Genomic DNA, 10,440 nt, shown 5'->3' on the forward strand with positions numbered 1-10,440 from the left:
CTTTATTCTCCTTATCAGCACCCCTTAGAGGACGAAATATACAGTATGTACGTTTATTTTGTAAGAACATTTCAGAGCAGTGTTTTCTCTAAACGGGCCAAACATGCTGATTAGGAAGTTTCTTACAACACAGTGTATTGCCTAAGTGTGATTAACTGCTGCTATCGAGGTTTATTGTGTCTTTAAAGGCATTCACATGGAGTGAAAAGATGCTTATGTAGGAGGTATGAGTCAACAGTCCCAGCAGAGCTGAAACTCAAACCACCAACAGTAACCATTTAACTGACTAACGTGTAAAATCTCCATCCTGAGAAGGTTCTCCACCTCAACACTGACACACAATCCAACTCCCCAACTTTGAAGGAGCTCATATCGGCTTTGGTCTCTCCCACGGTACCTGAACGGCACGCAGCATCAGATTCCCTGACTGATGCCATCGATTGTGCACCAAAGTAAATTACTCTCCACCCATAGACTGTGATCACATCTGCATCTGCTGCTAAAAATAGCGCGTGCACAGACGATGCAGCAGGAGAATCCAAATGCCTCTCAATGGCACAATTAGCACTAATAACCTGAGAGTAATTTAATGATGCTTTGTGGAAAACAGCCCGAAGACTTCATCAGTACAGTCTTGGAACATGAGACGGCCTGTGACGCAGAAGAAGAGCAACGCATGATAGAGAAAAGAGCGGTAATTACTAATTACCAGCAACATCGAGCAACCAACGTTTAGCCTATTTCTAAATCTTGCCACGGTTCCCTAGCATACAGTAAACATCTCATGTATAAACTTAAAAAGGAAGAGACAAGAACTCCTTTTTCCCCACAAAGGCATCCGTAGAAAGAAAAAAGTTTTTTTCAAACTTACAATTCTTCTTTCATAAATAAAATAACACCACTGAATTATATGCAAAATTAAAAAAAAGTTATTCTCAGACTCCAAGTATAGCTACATTTATGAAATCTAAAACAATGCAACGCTAAATGTGCCATGTGGGAAACAATCAATCAATCAATCAATCTTTATTTGTATAGCGCCAAATCATAACCAATGGTATCTCAAGGCACTTTACAGTAGAGCAGTCTTAAGGACGGACTCTTCATTTTATGGATACACACATATGCATATATACGTATATACACATACATATGTATCCCACACCCAACATGAATTCATCATGGCGGCAAGGAAAACCTTCTGTTAAGCAGCAGGAACCTTGTGTGGATCCCATTCCTATGATGAACAGCCATCCACGTTATGCTGTGTTGGGTGTGTGCAGAGGAAAGGGTGGAGACAGAGTTGTTGAGACTCTGTAACTCCACACTGAGGATCCCACGGACCTGCAAGACAAAAGCCAGAAGGAGTACAGGAGCAAACACACAAGGGTAGAAGCAGACATAGAGGGAGTGTTTGAAAGAGGAATGGGACCCTCTCCGGTCCCTCTCTAACCTAAATGACCTCTCTCTTAACGCCCTCTCCAACCTCTCTCCAACCGAGCATGCCAGACCCCCCCCCCCCCCGGCAGTCTATGCCTATTGCATCTTAATTATGAGCTATTATGAGCTATTATGAAACAACATAATAAATAGAACCCACAACCTGAACCCATGAAAGTGGCTTTGCTCAGAAAGGACACGACTAAGAACATATGGATTATGGTTCAATGTTTAACGGTTGGCAAGAGAAATGTTTTTACTTCTTTCCAAACGTACTTAAGTACAAGTAAAAATACTGATTTAGAAATATACTCAAAAAAGCACAAGTACCCATAAAAGCAAATCATTTCCAGTAACGTGAGAACTTGTGATACAGTACTTTCACCTCTGGGAAAACCAAACTTTTATTGACTTGGTGAACGTTTACCTGAGGACTAACTCCATTACTTCCTCATTTCACTCTTTATTATCCTCTGCTCACCAACAACACATCACAAACATCATACGCAGCATGAACTTTGATACAAACTTCATTCTACATCATTCTACTGTCCTCTGCCCCATACAGTAAAAACCATTCCACCTCTTCATTAAACTAACATCATTAACCCTTAGAACAGAGTTTTTCAACCTTGTAGTCGTGACCTTATGTGTTAAATGATAATAAAGAATGACTCATTTTCAAATTAAAACAACACACAATCTTAAACAATTGTATTTTATACTTTCACTTTCTCAAATACAAATCTTATTTAAATAAAATGTGATACAAAGAAAATAAGGATAAGAAAGAAAAAAAAACAGTATAAAAATATCTGAGCTGGCACAACTTGTCACTTTGTGCACTCACCCTTTCTTCTCTGTGTTTGTTACACAATATAAAAAAACGTGATTAAAAACTAATTCTAGAAAAAATTCACTGGGGTCGCCAGAAAATTGTGATATAAAGACGGGGTCACAATCCAATTAAGGTTGGGAACACTGCATTAGACCATTGATGGAAAAAAAAGGGAGATCGAACATGTTCGGTATTCGGCCGTAGCTCAGAATAGTTCCAATGTTGCCTTCTTACCTGGGGCTAACTGCACGCAACAGCTAGCTTCTTCCCATGGAAATGATCAATACATCAAACCTATCACAATAAAGAACCATTGGGTTAAATACATCTAGCAATCTTTGCAGCATGTTAGTAAATAGAAAACAAGTGTGTAATATTTTGTATTACTAAAAAGTAAGCAGAGGCTACTTTGGAACGCTTACACGAAATGGAATCCAACTTGGAGAAGTGAAATGCACAGCTGCCACCATATTATTTTATTACTGATGGAGAACAGGACTCAAGGCTACCCAAATTGTGCTAGCCTGAATCGAAAACAAATCGCTTATCATTGGCTCCCCACAGCTAGCCGTTCAAGGATGTCTGTAGAAATGACGCTCCGTCCCCCCTCCTCCTCCTCTCCCACCACCACCTGAAACTTTGTTTTCTGAATCAGATCTACCCAAGGTCGTCACACGTCATCTGACTGAATCAGAATGAAGAGATTGGATTAAATTTCACCTCCCTCCCTGCAGGCTGTAGAAGGGGCGAGTGTGGCGCCCACAAGAGGCTGCACGCTTGTGCCCCCCAGCGGTTGGCTGCAATCCTTCCCTTTTCTCCACCCCAAACCCTCAACCCCCACTCCCCTTCCCCTTGAAGAATAGATTTTATTTCATTTATTTATTTATGAACATGCTACAAGTCTTGACAACATTTGTGAAAGCAATGGATTTGAAAGTAAGATTTGATTATTTCCTGCTGTACGCAGCTCGCCCCGTGTAAAATGGCGGGCGATAGGATTGGAGTTGTTCCCGTGGCGGTCATGTCCAATCTAATGTTCATTTTCATGCATCAGATCCCCACGGTGCATACGCCATTACCATGATTCACATGTGCGTGACCAAGCCTCTCATACTGAAGCAGACCACATCCATCCAAATTAACATTTAGCTGCTGTGGCTTTAGCATCTCTGTGGAAAAGAGTCGCATTACTTCAAACAGTGAATAAAGGTCTGTGACTCACTGGTGGCGAAACACGGATTAACTATTTATTTTAATCATTTCCAAACCATAGAAATCTGCTGGTCTTTTCACTGTAGATTAATGACTCACACTGGTCCTGGCCAATAGATGAGGTGGGATTTGGTGGAGTTGGTGTGATGTTTTCTTCCTAGTGCTGGATTTAAAAAAAAAGTCCCTCAAACAAGCAAAAGAATAAATGGTATTAATATAGACCGATAGTCTCGAGATTCGCGCCAACCACAATGTGTGTAACATATACAGTAATGCAGATATGATTAGTAACATAATTGATAATGCTGACTACAATAATTTGTGTTGAAGCGTCGTTTAATGTTGTAAATAAATAAAATCAGGCCAGTGACTGCTTTCTACTTCATTTTTGCTGCAGTACCACACATGAACTGCTGGCGTGTTGTCGTTTCACTATTTACATTACGAATAATTGCGCAACAGAAGAAAAACCAACCTAAAGTTTCAAAAGTTTGGGAGCATTTTACTGAAAACTGCACACCTGAGGTAGAACTAACATCTGTGACATGAAACTAATCCAAAATGTTTGAATCAAAGCAGCAGAAAACTATTTTATAAAAAAGAATTTATTAGATAATTTTTCAAATGAATTTGGGAAAACTGTAATCAAAACTTTTGACTACTAAGGGGGGCAATGCTCCCCCTGCTCCCCGCAAACTTCGCATATGATCAAAAAAAAAAAATTATGTAGTGAGTGCAGATTATATTTAGGTGAATTCATTTATAGTCAATAGTCCAGAAATTACGGTCCAGTGTTTGATTCTGAAGGTGCACACTGAAGATCAACGACTGCTCGATGCATACGCAATCATCAGGTTTTGTGCAACCTGTAAAGGTTTCATGTTTCGATTGTCAACTGCCAGTCTTCGTCAGAGGCATCTGCTGATCACGTAATAATTGTTCATTTTGTCTTCTTTTTTGAATAATTTCTTAAGGTTTAATTTCTTCTGACAACTTTTTTTACAGTGTGTTTCGTACGTTACCGTGCATGTGATAAAACATGGCACAGTTTCGTTCACACTCGCCAAACGATCTGGACTTTGGGTGCCCACTAACACAGTGCACCCTAAGGATGAAACCAAATCAAAATTGTAATTTTTTTTCCTCTGCCTTTGAAGAAGAACTGACATGCAGCAATTACCTACATGTATCATGTGCTTGTGGAATTCCAGGACTGGAATTTGAGGTTCCTAAACACTGCGTCTCCACTTGAGCTCATGCAAATGGAAAAGCATGATGTGTGCACAAGGCTTATGTAATTTCTTCATGATGTATGGGATATTTCATGATGAAATTCATCTGAAAACCAGTTTATCCCACTAATACTCATTAACCCATCTAAAAATGACCCATCTAAATGTGACCAGGGCAGAAGAAAGCGAGGCATCAGTGGTAGATGGAGCAAGAGATGGAAAGAAAGACAGAAAAAGGAGAAACCGGGGCGAGTGCAGTGCTGAAGTAGGACAGAGCGCTGGGGAGGCCCGTCTGTCCCAGATCAGCCGTTTCTCTGCTGCTGCTGAGAGAAGAAGACGAAGGGAAAGAGTGAAGAGGAGAAAAAGGACGCTGACGATGGATCAGGAGCTTCTTCACGCTGGGGCAAACAAAAAACCACAAGAAAATAACGAGAGCGCAAAAACACTCCAACGACGACAGCTCAACATCAAACAGGAGCAAAAAGACTCACTATTTACCCTTTTTCTCTCCGTCCCTATCCCAGTGGAACAAGCACAGCTCTAAAATAATACAGATTAACCACGTTTTATTCACAACGAGGAAGGTTTTTTCTTTCTGACTCAGGTAAACTCTGCTGCTAAGTCCAAGGATTGGGTAACACTTTACTTGAAGTTTAAAATGTTATACAAAAGGCTGACATTATGCTGTCATTAGCATGAATAAGACGTCATTAAATCTTGTTTGCTAAATGATGACACTTTGAGAGCTATGTTGGTATTTTTTGGGTTAGGTGGAGGGATCTAGTGGGATTAGGATTAGGTAGGGATAGGGCTACAGGAACCCCTTCTCCCTCCTTATAAAATAAATAAAAGATCAAACAGGTCCAGGACTCAATAAAAAAGGTGGCGGTCTGCAGCTTCCTGTGCGACTAAAATACAGATAATCACCCCACCCAATTTAATTATTAGAATAAATGATTTCGATTTGGGTATAAATGTTGAAGTGCTATACAGGGAAGTGCAAAAAAGGGGGGTTGGGGAAGGGTACGGTTCAAGGGGTATCTGGGGTTAGGTTTAGGGGTGGGGAAGGGAAGGTTAAGGGTAGGGTAAGGAAAAATGGGTAAGGGTTAGGAGTAAGGGTCTGGGTGATACATACTGTATATGTACAGTATACAGGGTCAGGGTTAGCGGTTAGGGTAACAAATGACACTTAATGACAGCCTTCATGACACCTTTCTAATGCTAATGACAGGTGTCAGGTCATAATAATGTAATGTCAGCCTTTATGTGTAAAACATCAAATAAAGTGCTCCTAAGCTTTGTTTGTCTAACTGAATAATCGCAGGTTTTTTTTTACTGTAACAGGATCCAAAGCAGGATCTACTGGGGTGGAAATGTCAGCCATGGTGTGCACAGCAAGGCTAAAGTGTGCAAAACACTTTCCCAACCCAGAAGGTACGAATGGTATTTCACGGCTGACGTGATTTGAATGTTAATGGAGAGACTGGGGTGGAAAATGACGTCTGTTTGCTGGACCTTGACTCTCGTTGTGCTAAATATCATCAGGCGAGCGAACGGTGAAGCGAGTTAATCAACGCTCAACGTGTGTGTGTGTGTGTGTGTGAGAGCCACATCTGCACCATCACACAGGCTGAATCATGTGAGATCCCAGAGAGACGGAGAAACTGGATTTAACCAGACTGGACTTAACCTTCGGCATGAGTTGGAGGAGGTTTCAGGATCATTCAAGGACTGAGGATGAGTGTGATGTTATGATCCCATCATCACCGTTGTTTCTATCAAGGGACGTGAGCTCCTAATGAACACATCAACCCACAGTGATCACTAGCTGTAGCTCTGACCATGTTACATAAGCAGACTAACTATGTCACAGTGTCAGCCTCGAGTACGCAGCAACATCTCCAGTTAAAGGGAAACAACTAGCAGGGGGACTACATACATTTATTTAATCTAATTACTTACAGACTTTAATTAATCACATAATACTTGACACGACAAGCAACATTTTTTCAATTTTAATGGATTTTGGTATATGACTCAATCACTGAAAGCAATAAATGAGTTTAAAGAACAAAATGGTGTTATTTAAATCATTAAGTGCTAACGTAATGTGTAATATGAATAAGGACTATTGTGATTATAGTTACATTCACGTTTTTCAGATTTTTGTGAAACTTTCTAAAACAATTGTGTTTTTTATTAAAATTAAAATAAAACATCACTTAGTCCACAACATTCCAGAGAAATATAAACTGAACAGTGTAAAATATTATATTATATCTGTGGCTATCATGAAATAAACAGAGCAACTGATGATGAATTTAGTCTGAAATAGTTTTTCTACAAAACAGTTGATAAGTTGGTTCAGACGATGTTATCTGTAGCAGCGCTTCTAGCCCCGCCCACATCCTCTACCACAGAGAGGTCGACGTTCACTACAATCATTTATCACTGACTTTGTTCATTTGTTACTCATGGATTTATTCATTTTTACTCTGAACCCTGTCTGAGTGTCAGTGTGGATTAGAGACACTGTCTGCTCCACTAGGACCATTGTCCCTGCTAGCTGCTACATGTTAGCATTGAGGTGCTAGCTGCTACATGTTAGCATTGATGTGCTAGCTGCTACATGTTAGCATTGATGTGCTAGCTGCTACATGTTTAGCATTGATGTGCTAGCTGCTACATGTTTAGCATTGATGTGCTAGCTGCTACATGTTTAGCATTGATGTGCTAACTGCTACATGTTTAGCATTGAGGTGCTAACTGCTACATGTTTAGCATTGAGGTGCTAACTGCTACATGTTTAGCATTGAGGTGGAAAAGCTGCGGTGATCGCAAACTCTTTCTTGCACAATTTGCACACAAGTGGGTTTTAGTTTTCCATCCAGTGTTTAATTTTTAAACTAAAATTAACGCCCATGAAGCACAGCAACGACTTCTCCTCTGATTCTCCTGTTTCTTGTGTGGTGGGCTGTGCATTAGTAATATGGGTATACCGGGATCTCGTTAAATTACAAAGGTTCCACGCTGTTGCAAAACAAAAGAGCTTAACTGCATAATTTTTTTGTGCCTTATTTTTCTGTAATTACTTAATCACAATTAACACGTTAAAGTCCCAGCCCTAGTTTAAACCCTTGTGACCTACATCGTATTAGTTGAATAAAAGCTAACTTTCACCAAAGTTTGAATCCAGCTGCAGGATTCCATCACTAATAGACAATCAATGAATGTATTTAGAAGAAAAATGAGGTTTCGTTCTCACTGGCTGTAGCCTGGGCCCTGTTTGATGCCTTTCTGTCCCTCTGAGGGGATGCACCTCCATTGAGCACACAGACAAAGCACATGTAGCGATCAGCGCTGATGTAACACAAGCTTCCATGTGTGGAGCCGTTGCACACACACACGCATGCTGCTGACATCATCGCCTTTTTTCCCTCCGCTGCTCAGGATGTATTATTATTAATGCTAACGTGTCCACGCTCATCCATCCACATCCATCCATGCATCCAGCAGTCAGTGTGTCACAGAGAGGGATTGGATGGAGCTTCTCTCTCTTTCTCAGCCGTCGTTGTGCACACGTGTGCACGTGGGTGGAGAATGTGTTTAACCCACTGAGAAACCCGAGTGACATCTATCATTTCCATCTCTGTGCTTTTTACTGCCTGCCTTTAGAGCTGGGCAATATGTCCAGATTCAAGATGTATCGAGTTTTCTATTTTGGTGATAAAGAAAATGACAATATCGCCTATAACAATATACATTTTTTTTTCATATCTTTTATAATATATACTGGTTGTAGGAGTCGCTGCTTTCACTGATCAATTACTGAGCGTGTCCTAACTCAGACCTTTTTCTAAACAAGCCCATCTACAAAACTCACTCACACGTGCTGTCTCTTCAAATGAAAATGGCCATTACAAATTAAAGTGGCTGGTTTATTCTGATTTTAATTCCAAATTAAATAAATCCTAAGTCTTGTAAACATTTAATTCCGCTTTAAATTAATTTCAGTCATTCTGCGCATGCTCCTCCTGTTGCGATGATGCGCTGCTGACAAAATAATCCAGGATGTCAGCTAGAGCTGGAGCTTCAAGACATACTGCCTATATATATATATATATATATATATATATATATATATATATATATATATATATATATATATATTTCATTGCTTATTTTGTAAAAAAATACTCGTTTGAAGAATCGATGTCTTTACTACTTCTCAGAACAGCATGAAAAGCTCAGTTAGATGATCACTGAGTGCGTCCTAACGCAGACCTTCCCCTAAACAAACCACACAACAGAACTCACTCACACGTGCTGTCCCTTTACATGAGAAAAACCCTAAGTGTCACATATTGTGAAGCTATTTATTAATAAATGTGTCCGTGTGACATTTAGCATTAGCAAATTTAACCCAGAATCGTCTTTTAAGTCAAACTTAATTGAATTAAAAATATCTAAATTTATATTGTATATTGTCATTTTGAGAAGAAATATCGAGATATGAGTTCTGGTCCATATCGCCCAGCCCTAGCTCCCTTATCATGTGTCAGATCTGTGTCGCCTGCGTTTGCTTGCATAGTCTGATCTAATTCCCCGTTGGTCCTGCTCTGGCCTTTTTCAGCTCCTCGTGCACACACGACCATGTGACGGAGGAATTCAGATTTCACATCGATGCGATCCAACTTGAACATACAACCATGCACAACCACCTCCTCCTCACGCACACACACCCTCCAACACTCGCCTCCATTTCTATGCAGAATTAGAGTAAAAGCATTCTTACTGTCTCTCACAATCCCTGAAGAAACGTTGAGATTCCTCCTTGGGAAGAAGAAGAAGAAGAAGAAAAAGGGGGGGACAGAAGTGGAGGAGGTGGAGGTAGGGGTGCGGGTGGGGTGGGAGTGGGGTGGGGGGGTGCCAAGTGGTTGCCAGCTGCAGAGGAGCGAGGAGTGGGAAAAAAAAGGAGAAGACACTCAGTGCTTCTCGTCCTCTAAAGCCTCTACGGGGAGGAATGACAGCGTGCCACTGCTGGCGGAGCGATCCTGGAGCATCTTCCTCAGCTGTGGTTTGTCCTCCAGCATCATCATCATCATCATCATCATCAGCAGCAGCAGCATAAGAAACCGCCGCTCGATAGTAACACTTCTATCTCCTCCGTCCGGCTGTCCTCTCCTCCCTCCCTTCATTCAGTGTGCATCTTCTCTCGCTCCCCCTCCCTCCCTCCATCCCACTCTCTGCACTGCTTGGTTTCTCTCGCCCACCCCACCCCTCCCTCACCCCCTCTCTCTCTCATCCTCCTCTCCATCATTACCCAGATACAGGGCAGACCCCTCCCACCTTCTCTCCCTCTCTCTGATGTTTCAGAGTTCGATTCCGAGCTGTGAAAACGGTGGTTGTTCTTTTTTTTTCCTTCCTTCCTTCTTCTGGCACCACAGTTGCATCAAAACACAACACACACACACCCATGAAATGATACACGAACATGCAAACCTACACACAGCCTGTGTGTATTCCCTCTGACACACACACACACACACACACAGAGAAATATAAGAAATGAAAGAGAAGTGTTTAGGCGGATAAAGAACGCCACTGCTGCAGCATTGCTTATTATCATACATGTAAGTGGGTGGGGGTGGACGAGGAGAAGGAGCTTTTCTGCTGAGGAGCTGAATTGAATAGCAAGTAGAAATTAACTCTATTGTG

The 10,440-nt window shown here is 41.1% G+C and overlaps 1 protein-coding gene across 8 annotated transcripts in view; it reads right to left on the reverse strand.

Annotated features, from left to right (window-relative positions):
• Positions 1-9,907, reverse strand: part of shank1 (SH3 and multiple ankyrin repeat domains 1) — a 102,494-nt gene extending 92,587 nt beyond the window's left edge. For all 8 annotated transcript variants that reach the window (XM_028454578.1, XM_028454575.1, XM_028454576.1 and 5 more), the window contains exon 1: positions 9,518-9,907. The gene's annotated coding sequence lies outside the window, so the exon portion shown is untranslated. The remainder of the gene's footprint in view (positions 1-9,517) is intronic.
• Between the last annotated feature and the right edge of the window lie 533 nt (positions 9,908-10,440).

This window comes from Gouania willdenowi, chromosome 8 (genome assembly GCF_900634775.1).
Source record: "Gouania willdenowi chromosome 8, fGouWil2.1, whole genome shotgun sequence".
Taxonomy (NCBI): Eukaryota; Metazoa; Chordata; class Actinopteri; order Blenniiformes; family Gobiesocidae; genus Gouania; species Gouania willdenowi.